We start from the raw sequence: 16,586 nt of genomic DNA, 5'->3' as shown, positions 1-16,586 counted from the left end.
CCACATCATAATCATTCACGATGATTTGTGCCATTAATTCATCTGCTTTTACGAGCATTCAGGTAAAGAGCCTTAACGTTAATTTTGTTATCCGCATAATTTCCAACATCTCTCGTCATATTTCCTAAGTTCTTTACTTCAAAGAGAAGTCTCCCTAAAACTGTACGAGGTCCCAGTTAGACTATACCTGGAATATTATAAATGATTTTGGTCTCCTTATCAAGGGAAAGATATACTAGAATTGGAGGCAATCAAGGTAAGGTGCATTAGGCTGATCCCGGGCATGAAGGGATTTTCTTATGAGATGAGATTGAGTAGGTTGGGGGGCCTGTATTCATCCAGTCAAGTGGGGAGTATTCCATTACACTTCTGGCTCGCAACTTGTAGAGGGTGGAGAAAGTGAGGGCTGCTAGAGATTAGAGTCTGAAAGTGTGGTGCTGGAAAAGCACAGCCATCAGGCAGCAGAGTTGACATTTTGAGCAGAATGTCATTCTTGATGAAGAGCTTATGCTCGAAATGTCGACTCTTCTGCTCCTTGGATGCTGCCTGACTGGCTGTGCTTTTCCAGTACCACACTTTTAGACTTGTAGAGGGTGGACAGGCTTTAAGGAGTTAGGACGTGATCTAATTACAGTGTTCCTAGTCTATAGCCTGCTTTTGTATGTATGGCTAGCCCAGTTCAACTTCTGGTCAATGGTAACCTCTGGGATATTAATAGTGGGGGTTTCTGGATGGCAAGGCCATTGTATATCATGGGATGATGGTCAGATACTAGTTTGTTGGTGTATTGTCGAGGTTTGATGCATTTGGACATGGACAGCTTCAGTATCTCAAGAGTCACAACTGTGCTGAAGATTCTGTACTCCCTAGTGAACATCTCCAATTTTGACCTTACGACGGAGGGACAGTCATTAACAAAACAGCTGAAGATGATTCAAATGAGGATATTACCTCAAAGAATTTCAACAGAGTTATATTGGAACTGACATGACTGACTCTAATATTAACAGTACTCTTCCTTTGTGCTGGCTATAACTTTAACCAAGGGCAAGTACTCCTGATTTGAATTGACTCCAGTTTTGCCAGGTCTCTTTGATGAAAATGTGTTGCTGGAAAAGCGCAGCAGGTCAGGCAGCATCCAAGGAGCATCCAAGGAGCAGGAGAATCAACATTTCGGGCATGAGCCCTTCTTCAGCCCTTTCCTGAAGAAGGGCTCATGCCCGAAATGTTGATTCTCCTGCTCCTTGGATGCTGCCTGACCTACTGCACTTTTCCAGCAACACATTTTCAGCTCTGATTTCCAGCATTTGCAGTCCTCACTTTCTCCCAGGTCTCTTTGATGCCAAACTCAATCAAATGTGGTCTTGATGTTAAGAGCAGTCAGTCTGACACTACCCCTAGAATTTGTGAGAATTCAGTCCATGTTTAAACTAAGGCTATAATGAGGTTAGAAGCTGAGTGGCATTGGCAGAATCCAAACTTGGTATCAATGAGCAGTTGTTGAGCTTATTGATAAGCAGGTGCTGCTTGATAACATGAATGATGACATCCTCCATACTTTTACTGTTGATTACAAACAGACTGATAGGGCCATAATTGGCCAGGTTGGATATCCTGCTTTTTGTTTACAGGACATATATGGACAATTGTTGGCTGGATCCCAAGTTGGCTGGAACAACTTAGCTAGCAACATACTGATATCTGGAGCGATGTCTTCACTAATATTGCCAGAATGATGCCATAGCCAATAATCTTTGCAGTATTCAATGACTTCAGTCGGTTTTTGATATCACATGGAGTGGATCAAATTGGCTGAAGACTGGCATATTTGATTTTGGGGACCTCTGGTAGAGGCCAAGATGGATTATCTGCTCGCCACTTCTGGCTGAGGACTGTTGTGGATGCTTCAGTCTTATCTTTTGCACTAATGTGCAGGACTTCCCCATTGTTGAGGATTGGGATGTTTGTAATGCTGCCTTCTCCACCATTCATGACTGCATGTATCAGAACTGCAGATAGTAGATCTGATCCGATGTAGAATAGCTTTGCTCTGTCTAGCACTTACTCCATACGCTGTTTGGCACACAAGCAGTCCTTTTTTTGTAAACCTCACTTTTAGTTATATCTGATGTTGCTCCTGACATGCCCTCCTGCACCCTTCATTCAATCAGTGTTTGTTCCCTTACTTAATGGCAATGACAGATTGGGGAATATGTTGGCTATGAGGTTGCGGATTGCGTTGGTGTGCAATTTGGCCGCGTCTAATGTCCCACAGTGCCTCATGGATGCCCAGCCGTGAGTTAGTAGTTCAAAGTCTGTTCTATTTAGCAAGTGATAGTTTTGCCTAACATAATGAAGGCAATTTTCAATGTGAAAATGGTATCTGATCGCAAGAAAAATGTGCAATGTCCACTCTTATTGATATTGTCATGAGCAGACATACCTGTAACAGGTAGATTGGTGAATGTTATGCCTCACTGGGATAGTGCACTGGAAATCAAGCACCTCTGTTCTTAGAGTCGCTGCAAAAATTGAAGATTTTATAAAGTATGCAGAATTCCCCAATCTACCTGTCCTTCAGGTCCTGATTGACAGAAAGTACGGAGGAGATTTCTGTCCTTAACAGAAATGACTATTTATTGTAATAAACAAATTCTAACTAAGGTAAACAATTATGAAAATTTGACATATAATTTTAGTAGTTAAACTCTAAAGCCCCTTTATAAACTCCCCCTCTACACACATACACAGTTGGACACAGAGAAGAAAAACAGGGTATCATGGGTGAAGGGAAAGACTGGGAAGGCAATTCAATGGTCTCTGTCCACAGAGATGATCCTTCTGCTGATCAGAACGTAACTTCTTCTTCTTCCTTCACTTGTTTATAATGAGGCACAGAGTAACTAGTTCACACTGACAAGGGACTTTGACTTATCAATAAAAGTCTCCGCTTACAGAAACTGTGAAGAGGAAATAAAGTGTCTGTCTTCAAACTTGAACATCTTTCTCATCTCAATGACTCCATGCTGCCACTCCACACTCCCTTCCCCCCAAACTTTAATCTCAAGCCATCAAAACAGCCTTTTATCCCAGTTGTCTAGATTAGAGTGGTGCTGGAAAAGCACAGCTGATCAGGCAGCATCCGAGGAGCAGGCAAATCGATGTTTCAGGCAAAAGCCCATTCATCCCAGTTGTCTCACTTTCTCCTTCTGAATGACACAGTTGCTTCCCCTGTCCCAATATCTCTCCCTTTCCTTGTGGCCTCACTTTTGCTTTTGGTTGCTCATACCTAATTGAACTTTCTCTCCCAACTTCCCTGCCCTCAGTTGCCCCTGCAGCTCAACAGTCTCAAGTCCTCAGGACCGAACAGTAATATTGAATAGTCTTCAGGTCCAACCATCCAGGCACCGGGATCAATCATGGTGCTCAACTGCAGCACGAACAAATTTCTGGACCACTGTGACCTCATGGTTATGTAGTAGAGATGAGTAATTGAGTGATATTATGGGAAATATGTGTGTAATCCCACATTTCAGCACTTTGCTTGAATGTGTCATTTCGCAACACCTTCCCTGCGGAATCATTGTAATCAATGTGAGACTAAAATAATGGATGACCAGCATAAAAAATGAAATCTCTGTCTCCCACACATCCTATTATTTTAGTACTTATGCATTCACAAGCCTTGCTGGGGCTGCTGTTTAAAGAACATAATTGTTTTTCTTCCAAATCAAGTCATTTGTATTATGGTACTTGACTTTTAAAATAGTACTTTGGCTAATTCATTTCTTCTGTATTGTGATTGCTCTGTTCATTTAATCTACCATTTACCCTTTCCACAGACTTTGCTTCCTGCTGTGTTGCTGAAATATTTCAGCTTAGTGCCATTACATGAAAAAACAACTTTTGCTTGGCAGCATGCTTGAGGTTTAAACAATCACTTTCTTTGGTTGTGGCCCACAATCTTCAAAAGGCATTAATAGGTCTTTTCTAATGTGCCATCATATTAGGTGCCAGTTAATAATTTCTTACGGTGGAATGTTACTAGACCCTGAATGATGTGGGCTGTGATGAGAGATATGGGAGAACCACATGAGAAATTGAGTGAGGCCTTTCTCAATGTCAGGAGCAATGAGTCGCATTTCCAAACAGAGCCCCAGACATCATGACGAGAGTCAGACCAGAGAGATCTATTAATGGGGAGTATTACTTGTTCCTGCTCTCATTAAATAAAAATCTCACCTCATTAATGTGCAGCTTCCTACCATAAGGACATAAGAAATAGGAGCAGGAGCAGACTATTTGGCGCATTGAGCCTACTCTGCCATTCAATAAGATCGTGGCTGAACTTCTTGTGGACTCAACTCTACTCACCCATTCACTTACCATAACCCTTAATTCCTTTACTTTTCAAAAATCTATCTTCACCTTAAAAACATTCAACAAGTTAGCCTCAACTGCTTCAATGGGCAGAGGATTCCACAGATTCACAACCCTTTTGGGTGAAGAAGTTCCTCCTCAAATCAGTCCTTAATCTGCTCCCCCTTATTTTGTGGCAATGCCCCCTAGTTCTAGTTTCACCTGCCAGTGGAAACAACCTCCCTGCCTTTATCTTATATAAAATTATGACAGGAACAGATGTTTCTATAAAATCCCCCCTCATTGTTCAAAATCCCATGAGTATAACCCCAGTCTCCTAAATCTTTCCTCATTAGGCAACCCTCTCAATTCCGGAAGCAACCTAATGAACTCCTCTGCACCCCCTTCAGTGCCAGTAGATCCTTTCCCAAAAGTAAGGAGACCAGAACTGCACAAAGTACTCCATGTGGGGCCTCATCAGCACCCTATACAGCTTCAGCATAACCGCCCTGTTTTTAATAACAATGAAGGACAAGGTTCTTAATAACCTGCTGCACCAGCAAACCAACTTCTTGTGATTCATGCACAAAAACACCCAGGTCCCTCCACCAGCATGCTGCAACTTTTCACTATTTAAATAATAGCATATTTTGCTGTTATTCCTACCAAAATGGATGACCTCACATTTACAAACATTGTACTCCATCTGCCACACTCTTGCCCACTCACTTAACCTATCCATATCGCTCTGCAGACTTTCAGTGTCCTCTGCACACTTTGCTCTAATTTTTGTGTCATTTGCGAACTTTGACACACTACACTTGGTTCCCAACTCCAAATCATCGATGTAAATTGTAAACAATTGTGGTCCCAACATTGATCCCTGACCACTTGTCACTGACCGCCAACTAGAAAAACACCCATTTATCTCCACTCTTTGCTTTCTGTTAATTAAGCAATCTTCTATCCATGCTAATACTTTATCTGTAACACCATGTACCTTTACCTCATGCAGTAACTTTTTGTGCGGCACTGTGTCAAATGCTTTCTGAAAATCCAGATATGCCACATCCACCGGTTCCCCCAGTAAATTAGTTAAACATGACCTGCCTTTCATGAAACCATGCTGTGTCTGCTTGATGGACAATCTCTATTGAAATCTTTTGCTGTTTCTTCCTACATTATAAATCTTCCCCTCTACAGAAGTTAAGCTAACAGGCCTATAGTTACCCGTGTTATGTCGACCTCCTTTCTTAAGGAGTGGGATAAATAGAAACTACAAGCCGAGAATTTCTGACATGGAAGTTTAAGCAGGTAACTGGCAATTTCAGCTGACTGCTAGCCCCTGTGGGCCAGCATCTCACACAAATGTCACCAACATCTCAGAACGTGCTCCCAGGCAGCAGTCGTGCACTCTCCATGCCAATGAACCTAGGCATCTGACATATGCCAGCCTTTCCATATTATCATGGCACATCTCCCAATGCCCTTGCATAACACCATTGCATTTCAAGGCTGAACTATAGTGTGTACCAAGGACAGTGTTGTGCAGGACAAACAGCCAAGTCACAGATTGGACTAGGGAGCATCTCAGGGCTGCTTGTTTGCTTTCCAACACTCACTCAATTAGCATCCATCAGGATACTCGGAGATTCCCTGCCTTGCCTTGCCTTTTTATGTCTGAGCTTAAAGGCTCATGGTATTGCTGTAATGTCTTGCTATTCAGTACTGATATGAAGCCAAGAAGCTTGTCATGATTGATGGCAATCAGCAGAAGAGGAGCAAATATGTGCACTATGGCACATTGCTACATCAGTTTCACACCTTTACAGTCAGGGGATCCATAACCCTTCAATCTACTGAGTGGATCACAATCAGTCATGCGGGTCCAGTGCAGCCAGCTCGAGGAGTCACATTAACACAGTTAAGGAACTATATATTTATCAGGTCAATGTTTGGTCATTTTTCAAGGGGGTGAGAAACTTGGGGCTCTGTTCACTAATTGTCAAGGGGACAGGGAATTAATAAGTAGGCAAAAATGAGGACTGCAGATGCTGGAAACCAGAGTTTAGATCAGAGTGGTGCTGGAAAAACACAGCAGGCCAGGCAGCATCCGAGGAGCAGGAAAATCGATGTTTTGGGCAAAAGCCCTGCCCCCATTCCTGATGAAGGGCTTTTGCCCAAAACGTCGATTTTCCTGCTCCTCGGATGCTGCCTGGCCTGCTGTGCTTTTCCAGCACCACTCTGATCTAAACCCAGGAAATTAACAAGTGTCTGGTGTTGCATTATAGAGGCTGGAGAACGTAATAGTGTGAGTGCAGACAGACAGCATCAATTCAACATATGGGTGGGGGGGGAAGGGTGAGGGGGAAATGGCAGAGCATGAGAGGGTAATGGATCATGTAGGGAAATAAGTTTTTGTTGATGGTGATCAGCACCCTGGAGTGTCTGTTGAGAGGAAAATGAACTACAAGACCTAGCATGTTCACCTCTTTTGCCTAGACCTGGTGAAAGGTGTGCAGATGTAGACTCAGATACATGGGTTGAGTAGGGGCTTGAAGAGGTGTGATGCTTTTGGGATTGACAGAGAGGGCTACCTAGAAGGGGATGTTCATGTTTGGGGCTTCACTCTGGAGATAGCTGGGCCTAACACCTCCACCCTGTCTGCCACCATCAGATCTGTGGAAGTCCAAACTGTCATACCCTCCCTCACCTCCTCCACCAACCAAAGCTAGACCATAGAGTCGTAAAGATGTACATCACAGAAACAGACCCTTTGATCCAACTCATCCATGCCGACCAGATATTCCAACCCAATCTAGTCCCAACTCCCAGCACTTGGCCCATATCCCTCCAAACCCTTCTTATTCATATACCCATTCAGATGCCTTTTAAATGTTGCAATCGTACTAGTCTCCATCCCTTCCTCTGGCAGCTCATTCCATACACGTACCACCCTCTGCATTAAAAAGTTGCCCCTTAGGTCTCTTTTGTATCTTTCTCCTCTCACCCTAAACCTATCAACCAAGTCCCGAGGTGAAGTCAAGGAAAGGCCTCTGTTGCCTTCCATCATAACTCACTAACGTGCAGTGGAAATGAAAGTGGCTGTGACCACATACAGAGTCTACACGGTAGGTGCTGCCATCTGTGAAGAAGGCAGTCTATGAGTTATAGCTGTATAGGCTTCAAAACGGAACATCAATAGGCACACGTCTTTACAGTAAAGATTAAACATTCTTGCAAGCTTGGTACTCCTTGTCTCCCTTTGACATTAACCTAATGTGTGCAGTCCAACTGTTCGATATAAGCACTCCTGAACCATTTCATGCAGGATAATAGCTAAACTTCACTAATGCTAGTGATGCAATAGCAATGTTTATGCGCCTGGAAAGATGGAGCTTAGTTGCCAAAGTCCCAAGTACCTGCACTTTATCCATTGCCTACTCATGGGGCAGAAGCTATTCATTTCATACCTCAGTACATGGAACATCATCTAGGATAAAGATCAATGACTTTAGTATCATTAAGTTTGCATTTTCAGCTATAAAGATAGTCACACAAACAGATGATAGTCAGAGGTGAATATTTATTTAGAATTATGAGAACACACTAAACAATCAAGTGTCATCTGTACCACTAATATGCCCTCACAAAATCTCTATTTTTGCCCTCCCATTGACTCTATCTATACTTCCCACTGCCTTGAGAAAGCAGCCAACATAATCAAAGACCCCTCCACCCCAGTTAAACTCTCTTCCACCCTGTTCCATTAGGTAGAAAATGCAAAAGTTTGAAAACACGACTCAGCAGGTTCAGGCACAGCTTCTTCCTTGCTGTTATCAGACATTTGAATGGACCTCTCAATTATTAGAGTTAATCTTTCTCTGCACCTTCTCTATAACTGTAACACTATATTCTGCATTCCATACTATTACCTTGATGTACTTATGTAAAACATAATTTGTCTGGATAGCTTGAAAAATAATACTTTTCACTGTATCTCAGTAAATGTGGCAATAATAAATCAAATCGAATCTAGCTGGAATACCTACTGAGTCAGTATTTGAGCTGGTGGAATGTGCAAGTGGCAGCCTTGCCAGTGTATCCTCTGTGGCTTCCTCCTCAGGCATACCGTAGGACATGTGCGGAGGTAACATCCTCTTCCTTGCCAAGCCTTTGACCATGCCAATGGCACCTGCAAGACATAAAACAGAGATGTCACGGCCAGAAGTTGAGTTGTATCAGGTGAAAGCTATATTGACAGCGGGGTTAATGTGACGTCTGAACTGCAAGGAACCTGGCTTCTTACATGCTTGGTACGACATGAACTTTTGGCATCACCGCAGAAATGGTTCCAATCCTCCCCAGCCCATGCCAGAATCCTGTCCTTGTAAAAAGTGAAGTGACAGATGTTGGGTACCCCACAACCCGTCTTGGCTCATTTGGCCATGTTATAGGGTGATTTCTGAGAATGGGAGGTATTGAGTGAGATGGAAGTGTTTGGCACATCTATTGGTGCTGATGCATGTGGGAGAAAGATAATGAAGCAACCTAATTGAGTGAGTAGACAATGTAGGGCAGTGCAGAGGACATGCAGGGTTGGTTTGGTTGTTGGGTGCTTGGAGACGTGTTTGTTAGGGTGCATTAGAGCGAGTGAAGAATGAGTGGATGTGAAGAATGAGTGCATGTGAAAGTGACAGATATCCTTGGTGGGAAGTGGGTGCTGTTGCATGAAATATAGTGACTATGAGGTAGCAGAGGGAAGATGATGGCACAAACATTGGTAGAGGGCCGAAGGTCTTTAACCTTCTTTCTGCATGGTTGAATGGTTTGATGAATGGTTGAGACCACAAATGACCCAAGTCACAACCTCAGTCTAGTGCCATGGTTTCCTCTGGTGGTCCTGTAGAAAGGGGAAAGTACTCTTTTGTACTATCCCCCAAGACATTGATGTCCCTGACGGAAAATCATGGCACCTATTTCACCTTATTTGCTATGTCCTCTGGGAGTGTGTGCAGCAGTGCAAGGCTGCTTTACAACAATGTTTAAAGAACCATGCCAGAAATGCCAGTCTCGAGTTCTTCTGGCTATAGTGAATTGTATGATTCCAGCTAGCATTGGACAAGGGAGGCATCATGAGGGTTGAATAGATAGTTGACGAGGTTAGTTTGGGATGAGAGCGAGAGAAGACTCACGAGGCCTTACAGAGAGAAACCTTCCAAAAAAACCCAAAAGAATCGTACTTTGCTGAAATATTGTAGCATTCATTCCGTTGATTAAGCAGAAAAGCACCAATTTAATTGAGGATTGCACTGCGCTCCTGCCAATCCAGCAGAGGATCTGACAGAACCCATCAGAAAAAGGCAGATACCAACTTTCCAGCAATCTCAGGTCAACTTGGTTGGATCTGTAAGGGAACAACTCCATAACTCCAAAGCGCATTCAACTAGAAGATTAGACTGGAGTTACCTGTTCTAAATCATTGTGTTGTAACCAAACAATTGGTTTGGTTATTGAATGGCCACCTGTCATAGTGCCGTGGTGTAGCATATTTACAATTCCTCAAAGTGACCAGCACAAATGGGACATGCAACAGGCATGACAATATAAACAACTGTGCTCGCTGGAGAAACAAAATCAGAAAACCAGGGATCCTGCAATCAAGGATCTTGCATTACAATTTTGACACCAATTTAGGACATGACAATAAAGATTGAGTACTTAATGGCAAGGCAGCTTGTTATGGAAGACCAGGAAAGTGTGGAAGCATTTAATAGTTAATAAAGCGACGGCAGCATCCAACATTCTTCATACCATATGTAGCCTGTGTCATCCATGTAGGTGTTTAATACCATTGGAATGTCCTAATCAAAGGAATTCACAAAGGCTTGGTTGTGGGAGTAACTGCTTCAATTAAATTGTCTTTTCAGTAGGTACAGCAGGTACACCAGGTATTTTTTTGAACCACTGCTGTTAACGTGATGAAGATACACCATAGGTGCGTTTAGGAAAGGACTTAGCCCAGATATTTGCAAAGCCACAGGGTTAGAAGGGGCATTGGTGTTTGAGGAGCCTAGTTTGATGATTGAGAGAGGAATCAGAGGTTCAGTGCGAATGATTCAGGGTATTAGTTCTGTACTTTCACAGGTGTTAAATTAGGTTATAATTTGTCTCACATTTTTGGGTCGTTACACCTTCCTAACAATCTGCTGTCCTGTTGGTGTTCCCCTCATCAAAATTATTGATGTAAATTATAAAAAGTCAAGAACCCAATATTTATCCCCAGACTCCACTTGTAACAACTTGCAAATAAGACAAAACCCTAATAATGCATACCCTCCTTGGGTTTTTTTGCAGTGCCAAGCTCTAAGCTCTTTATTAATCAATCCCTATACTTACCCAACATCAGTCATCAAGCTAACTGGCCTACAATTTGCTATTCTCTGCCTTTCTTCCTTCTTGAAAAGAAAGGTTCTATTTGCCATTTTCCAGTCCAACGGAACTATTCCTGACTCTAAGGAATTTTGGAAAGTTAACAACAATACATCTATTACCTCAATAAGCACTTCTTTTATGACTTTAGGATGAAGTCTATCTGTAACTGGAGACTTGTCAGGCCACAGTTCCATCCACTAAATATCCACCAACTCCCACAGTTACTTTGACTACACAACTGTCTGTATCGCATCTGTTCTGATTATGTTATCTGCCACAGCAAGGCCTCAGTGATGTCCACCTTTAAATCAATCAGGGAATCATCGCTATTATGGTTGACAGAATCTGCAGCCATGCCCAATCCATTTCCTACACTTTTGCCCTCATCCCTTCCCTTCCACAACAATGGTAGGGTCCTTTTTTGTCCTCACTTTCCATTCCCACAGCTTCCATAAGGATCATAGCCACTATTTATGCCACTTCTAGTGGGATGCCACCACCATATTCCCTTCCCCTCCCTTGCCAGTATTCCACAAAGACAACCTTTTGGGACACCCTGGACCACTCCTCCTCCACTCCTAAGACCTCCTCAACTCCCATGACACCTTCCCTTGCAATTGCAGAAGGTATGACACTTGCTCATTTACCTCCTCCCTCCTCACAATCTAGGGCCCCAGAGACAACTTCCACATGAAGGAGCAATTTACCTGTACGCCATTCAATCTAATCTACTGTATTTGCTACTCACAATGCTACCTCCTCTATATTGGGGAGTTGAAACACAGACTGATTGAGTGCTTTGCTGAACACCTCCATTCTACATGTAAAAATGGTTCCAAGCTTCTAGTTACCTGCCTATTTAATATACAACTGTCTTCACATGCCAACATTTTGGTCTCAGGCCCGCTGTAGTGTTCCAGCAAAGCTCAATGCAAGCTGAAGGAAAAACACCTCCTCTTCAAACTAGGCAATGTACAGCTTTTAGGCTGAGTTTAACTATTTCAGAACACAAACACTTCCCTCCATATTTGTTATCCATCAACACACACCACCAGGTTCTATCCTACATGCTTTCAGCTCAGCTAACCCACTTTCAACTATTCAATCAACATTATCACCTCATCAGCTTGGTCAATATCAACATCCCTTTGTCCGCTTCCCTTTTTTCTCTCTTTCACTAGGCACCATCTCCATCTATCCATTCCACTCCTTCCCTAACCCCAGCCACCATCTGCATAAATATCATCATTCTTAGCTGCTTTCAGCTCTAACAAAAGGTCACTAGACTCAAAACGTTAATTTTCTTTTTCTCTCCACAAATACTACCAGATCAGCTTAGTTTCTCCAATACTTTCTGTTTTTGTTTGTTTCAGCTCCATCAATTTGACTTTTATCACTGCCCTCATGATAGTAATCTCATGAAGTTCCACTTTCCCGTGCACTTTTAGATTTACAATTGTCACTGAACTGTTTGTTGTATCATTTATAGTGAAGTAAAAGTAAAATATTTGTTCATTTTATCTGCCTATTCCCTTACTATCTCCTGTTAACTTTCTATTCAAACTCCCTGAAGAACCCACATTCACTTCATTTACATTTTTCCTTTTTAAAAATCTGTAAAAGCGCTTTGCTATCCATGTCTACACACCTAGTTAGCTTCCTCTCATATTCAAATGTTGTTTCCCTCCTCATCTGCTGTTTGTTATATACTGATCAATGATCTGACCTACCACTCATCTTAGCATAATTATATGCTTTTTCTTGAAATTTTCTTTAAACTCAGCACTGCCAGCATAAGATAGTTGTAAGTACTTTGGCCTTGTTTTTTTGCACTGGTGTGCTGAGTCCTCTATCATTGAGGGGAATACTTGTGGAACCTTCTCATATTAATTATTTAATCTTCCACCAACATTCATGACTAGAAGTAGCAGGACAGCACACCTCCGATCTGATCTATTGGTTGTGTGATTACTTATTTTTGCCTGTCACCTACTAATTCTACTTGGCCTGCAAGTCCTATGTTGTAGCTTCACCAGACTGACATCTAAATTTTAGGTAGCATAATAGTGTTCCTCTCCTGCACTCTTCCTTGTACGAGGGTTGATCTCCCAGTTTGATGATAATGTTAGAATGCGGCATACATGAGCCACGAAATTACACGTTGTTTTAATTCAATTATGCTGCTGAAGGCCCAGAGCACTTTGTGGATGCCCAGTTTTGAACTGCTGTTTCTGTTTCAAATCTATCCTATTTTACAGAACTGTAGTGCCACACAACACGATGGATACTATATTCAATGTAAAGACAACACTTCACCTGCACAATATATCAAAACTGCCATAGATAGATGCATCTGCGATGGGGAGATTAGTGAAGAAAAGGTCAGGTTGGTTTATCCCTTCGAAAATATGTTTGACAAAAATAATTTCAATGTAAAAGTGTGTATTTTTTTGAATTCAGTATCAAATAGGCATCTAAAAGTTTTGTTATCTAACTTTGTACAAATGAATGATGCATTGCTTTGTACTCTGTAATAACATAGTCCATAGCTGTATATCAGCTGTTTACCATTGCTCTCTGTAAGGTTCTTTCTATTAATATAAAGCTTATTGTGAAAATGTTCATTTCTCACAATAACACCAATACTAATTGAAAACTTTCAACAGAAACACAAAGCACATTTCAGAATTCTTTATCCAGACCAGAAAGAGTATATGTTAGCAAATGATATCTCACATGGTGGGAAAGAAAACACAAAGAAGCACCAAAATGCTGATTGTTGCTGTGACTCAGAGAGGTTTTACTCATGAAATAAAAACAGGCTGGTTAGTGCAGTGAATTAAAAAAAATCTATACTCACCACCCTGTTGTGTGAAGTGCATGAATCACTGCAGCAGAATGTTGTATTGTCATACAGTATTACAGTCAATGTGCTGGTTAGGGGAAGATTTCAGGGAGGTAAGAAAATGAGTAAAGCTTAATGTTATGACATACAACTAATCTTAAATAACAATTCAAAACATGTTATTAGATCAAAGTTTTTCAGACAAACTCATTTTATTTATATTAATCCTCATATTGCTAATGCAATCTTCAAAGGCCCAACCTGGAGAGGGAAACTGATTTTGTCTTCAATAAGACTCAATTCGTGTTTTTTTTTTAATTTTCCTGATGATGCCATTCATCCTGGAGAAGTTCATCACACAAGCCTCTACTGCAAGTGTTACAGGAATACTGTATTAGGAATAGGCCATTCAGCCTGTCGAAGCTGCTCCGTTATTCAGTTAGTTCATGGTTGGTCATCCATCTCAATTCCACTTCCCACACTATCCTACGGCGGTGGTAGGTAGGTCTAATAGAAACCTGTAAACTTGTAACAGGAGTAGTCAGGTAAACGCAGGAAGGATGTTCCTGCTGACTATGGAGTCCAGAATCTGGGGTCACAGTTTAAGGGTATGGGATAGGCTTTGTAGGACTGAGATGAGGAAAAAAAGTCTTCACCTAGAATCTGGTGAGCCTGTAAAATTTTCTGCTACAGCAAGTGGTTGAGGCTGATTCATTAAATGCTATCAAAAAGGGGATAGATAAAGTTCTTAGGACTAAGAGATCAAAGGATATGGGGAGAAAGTGGAAAGAGGCACTGAGGGATGATCAGTCGATCATATTGAATAGTGGAGCAGGCTCAAAGGACAGAATGGACTATTCCTGGTCCCATTTTCTATGAAGGCAGCTATTTGTTACTGGAGATTTTCATACCTCCACGCAGGAGAGGAAGGAAGATTTTTTAATGTTTTCCCTTACAGACTGAGAGATCCTCTTTTGCACTGGCCCCACACAGGCCATGGTCACTCATTAGGAGCCAATCAGAAGTTTGTTGCTACGCAATTGTCCCTTAGTTCAGAACACATTTTCCCCATGGTGTTTGACTTTGCTCTCACTATTGTAGTAGAATGTAATATTGTACACAACACTGGAGGAGGTGATGGCCTAGAGGTATAATCAGTCGACTGTTAATCCAGAGACCCATGTAATGTTTTGGGGGCCCAGGCTCGAATCCCACCATGACAGATGGTGGAATTTGATTTGAATTCAATGAATATCTGGAATTAAACAGTCTAATGATCACCACAAATCCATTATCAAAAAAACTCATCTAGTTCACTAATATCCTTTAGGGAAGGAAACTGCCATCCTTACCTGGTCTGGCCTACATATCACTCCAGATCCACAACAAAATGGTTGACTTTAACTGCCCTATGGGTAATTAAGGATGGGCAGTAAATAATGGCCTGACCAGTGACACCCTCATCCTGTGGATGCATGAAAAAAAAACAACTCACAATATGTTCCAGTAAACATGATTTTTAAAACTGCAGTCAACTCTTTACATAGTCACCTTGGTTTAAAGCAATATTTTCCTCTTTTCATCCACAGTTCAAAAACAATAAAAAAAAACTGGTGTGCACAACACCATGCAACAGGTTGGTTCAGTCAAGTCAATAGATGTTACAGGTTTGTGACTTTTGGAATTATTATTCCATGAAGAGAACATCAAGTCAATGGAAAGTGTCAGATGGACACTGATGTATAGTGCAACAGATCTATGCACAAATCTGTGCAAAATGCTAATCAAAATAAAGCCGTTGATGGCACTATACTCATGTTGCAAGTATAAATTACTTTGAAAATCCAGTGCAATGAGAAGAATGAAGATCCAGAGTTGCAGATCGTAAATGACAATAAAATGTAACTTATCTCAACTACAGCAGGCCTAAAACCTATATTGGTACCACAATGCCAAAAGGAATTTGCAATATGTCACAGCAAATAATATTAATGATCATGGAACAGAGTTAAAAATCACACAACACCAGGCTATAGTCCAACAGGTTTTCAAGCACCTGATGAAGAAGCAGCATCTCGGAAGTGAGTGCTTCCAAATAAATCTGTTGGACTATAACCTGGTGATTTTTAACTTTGTCTACCCCAGTCCAATATCAAAACCTCCAAATCATGGGACAAATTATCGAGGAATACAACAACCTGTTTAAGATATTTTTCTATTGAAAAGTAGATGAAAACATTTGCTGAAAAGTTCTAGCTGTCCTCAAGACTAACCTGATAGACAGAAAGAAGAGTTGGAAAAGAAGGGAGTAATCAAGAAAATGACAAGTCCTACAGAATGGATAAGCAACTTGGATACATTGAAATAATATGGAAAGCTGAGAGTATGCATCTATGCAGAAAATCTAACTAAAACTCTGAAGTGATTTCATTACTCTAAGCCAGGTATGCATGGAAGTTTGCCACACTTACAAAGGCAAAAAATCTTCACTAACCAAGATGTGAATGATGGTTACTGGCAAATGAAGTTGATGAAAGCAGCAATGACCTACCTACATTCTGCATGCTGCTTGGAAGTTTTTTGTGCATCTACATGGATTTAACAAAGTATCCACACAGATAACATGAGTTTGTTAATGATCTTCCCATCGTAGTCGAGTTCAACGACAAACCATTTAAGGTATTTTCCTCCAGCCATTTCTATCTGCTCCAAAATGTCTGCAAATAATATTACTCTGATGGAAGAGATATAATCTGGATGTGACATGTAAGCAAGGAAAATAGAAGTACATCACTTACTTGCTGGCTAAAGCAGTGGTCCCTTTGAAAAAAGTAGAGGATGTTACAATAGAGTGTGACATTTTTTAGATCCATGAAGCTGCAGATAAACATGCTCTAGAAATCATCAATCCATCTGAAACATTAAACCTTATGGATAAGTGCCTTGC

General features: G+C 41.4%; 1 long non-coding RNA gene across 1 annotated transcript; it reads right to left on the bottom strand.

The window, feature by feature from the left end:
- Positions 1-9,868: 9,868 nt before the first annotated feature.
- On the bottom strand, positions 9,869-15,594 carry LOC122557380 (uncharacterized). Its single transcript, XR_015758629.1, has 3 exons — positions 14,992-15,594; positions 13,655-13,727; positions 9,869-9,982 (listed from the first exon to the last, which is right to left on the bottom strand). It is a non-coding gene; the product is annotated as an uncharacterized LOC122557380 (long non-coding RNA).
- Between the last annotated feature and the right edge of the window lie 992 nt (positions 15,595-16,586).

This window comes from Chiloscyllium plagiosum, unplaced genomic scaffold, assembly GCF_037043375.1.
Source record: "Chiloscyllium plagiosum isolate Xiang-an unplaced genomic scaffold, Cpla_swu_hap1 HiC_scaffold_11, whole genome shotgun sequence".
NCBI lineage: Eukaryota > Metazoa > Chordata > Chondrichthyes > Orectolobiformes > Hemiscylliidae > Chiloscyllium > Chiloscyllium plagiosum.
The sequence above is the reverse complement of the archived record's forward strand: the minus strand, read 5'-3'. Positions and strand labels throughout refer to the sequence as shown.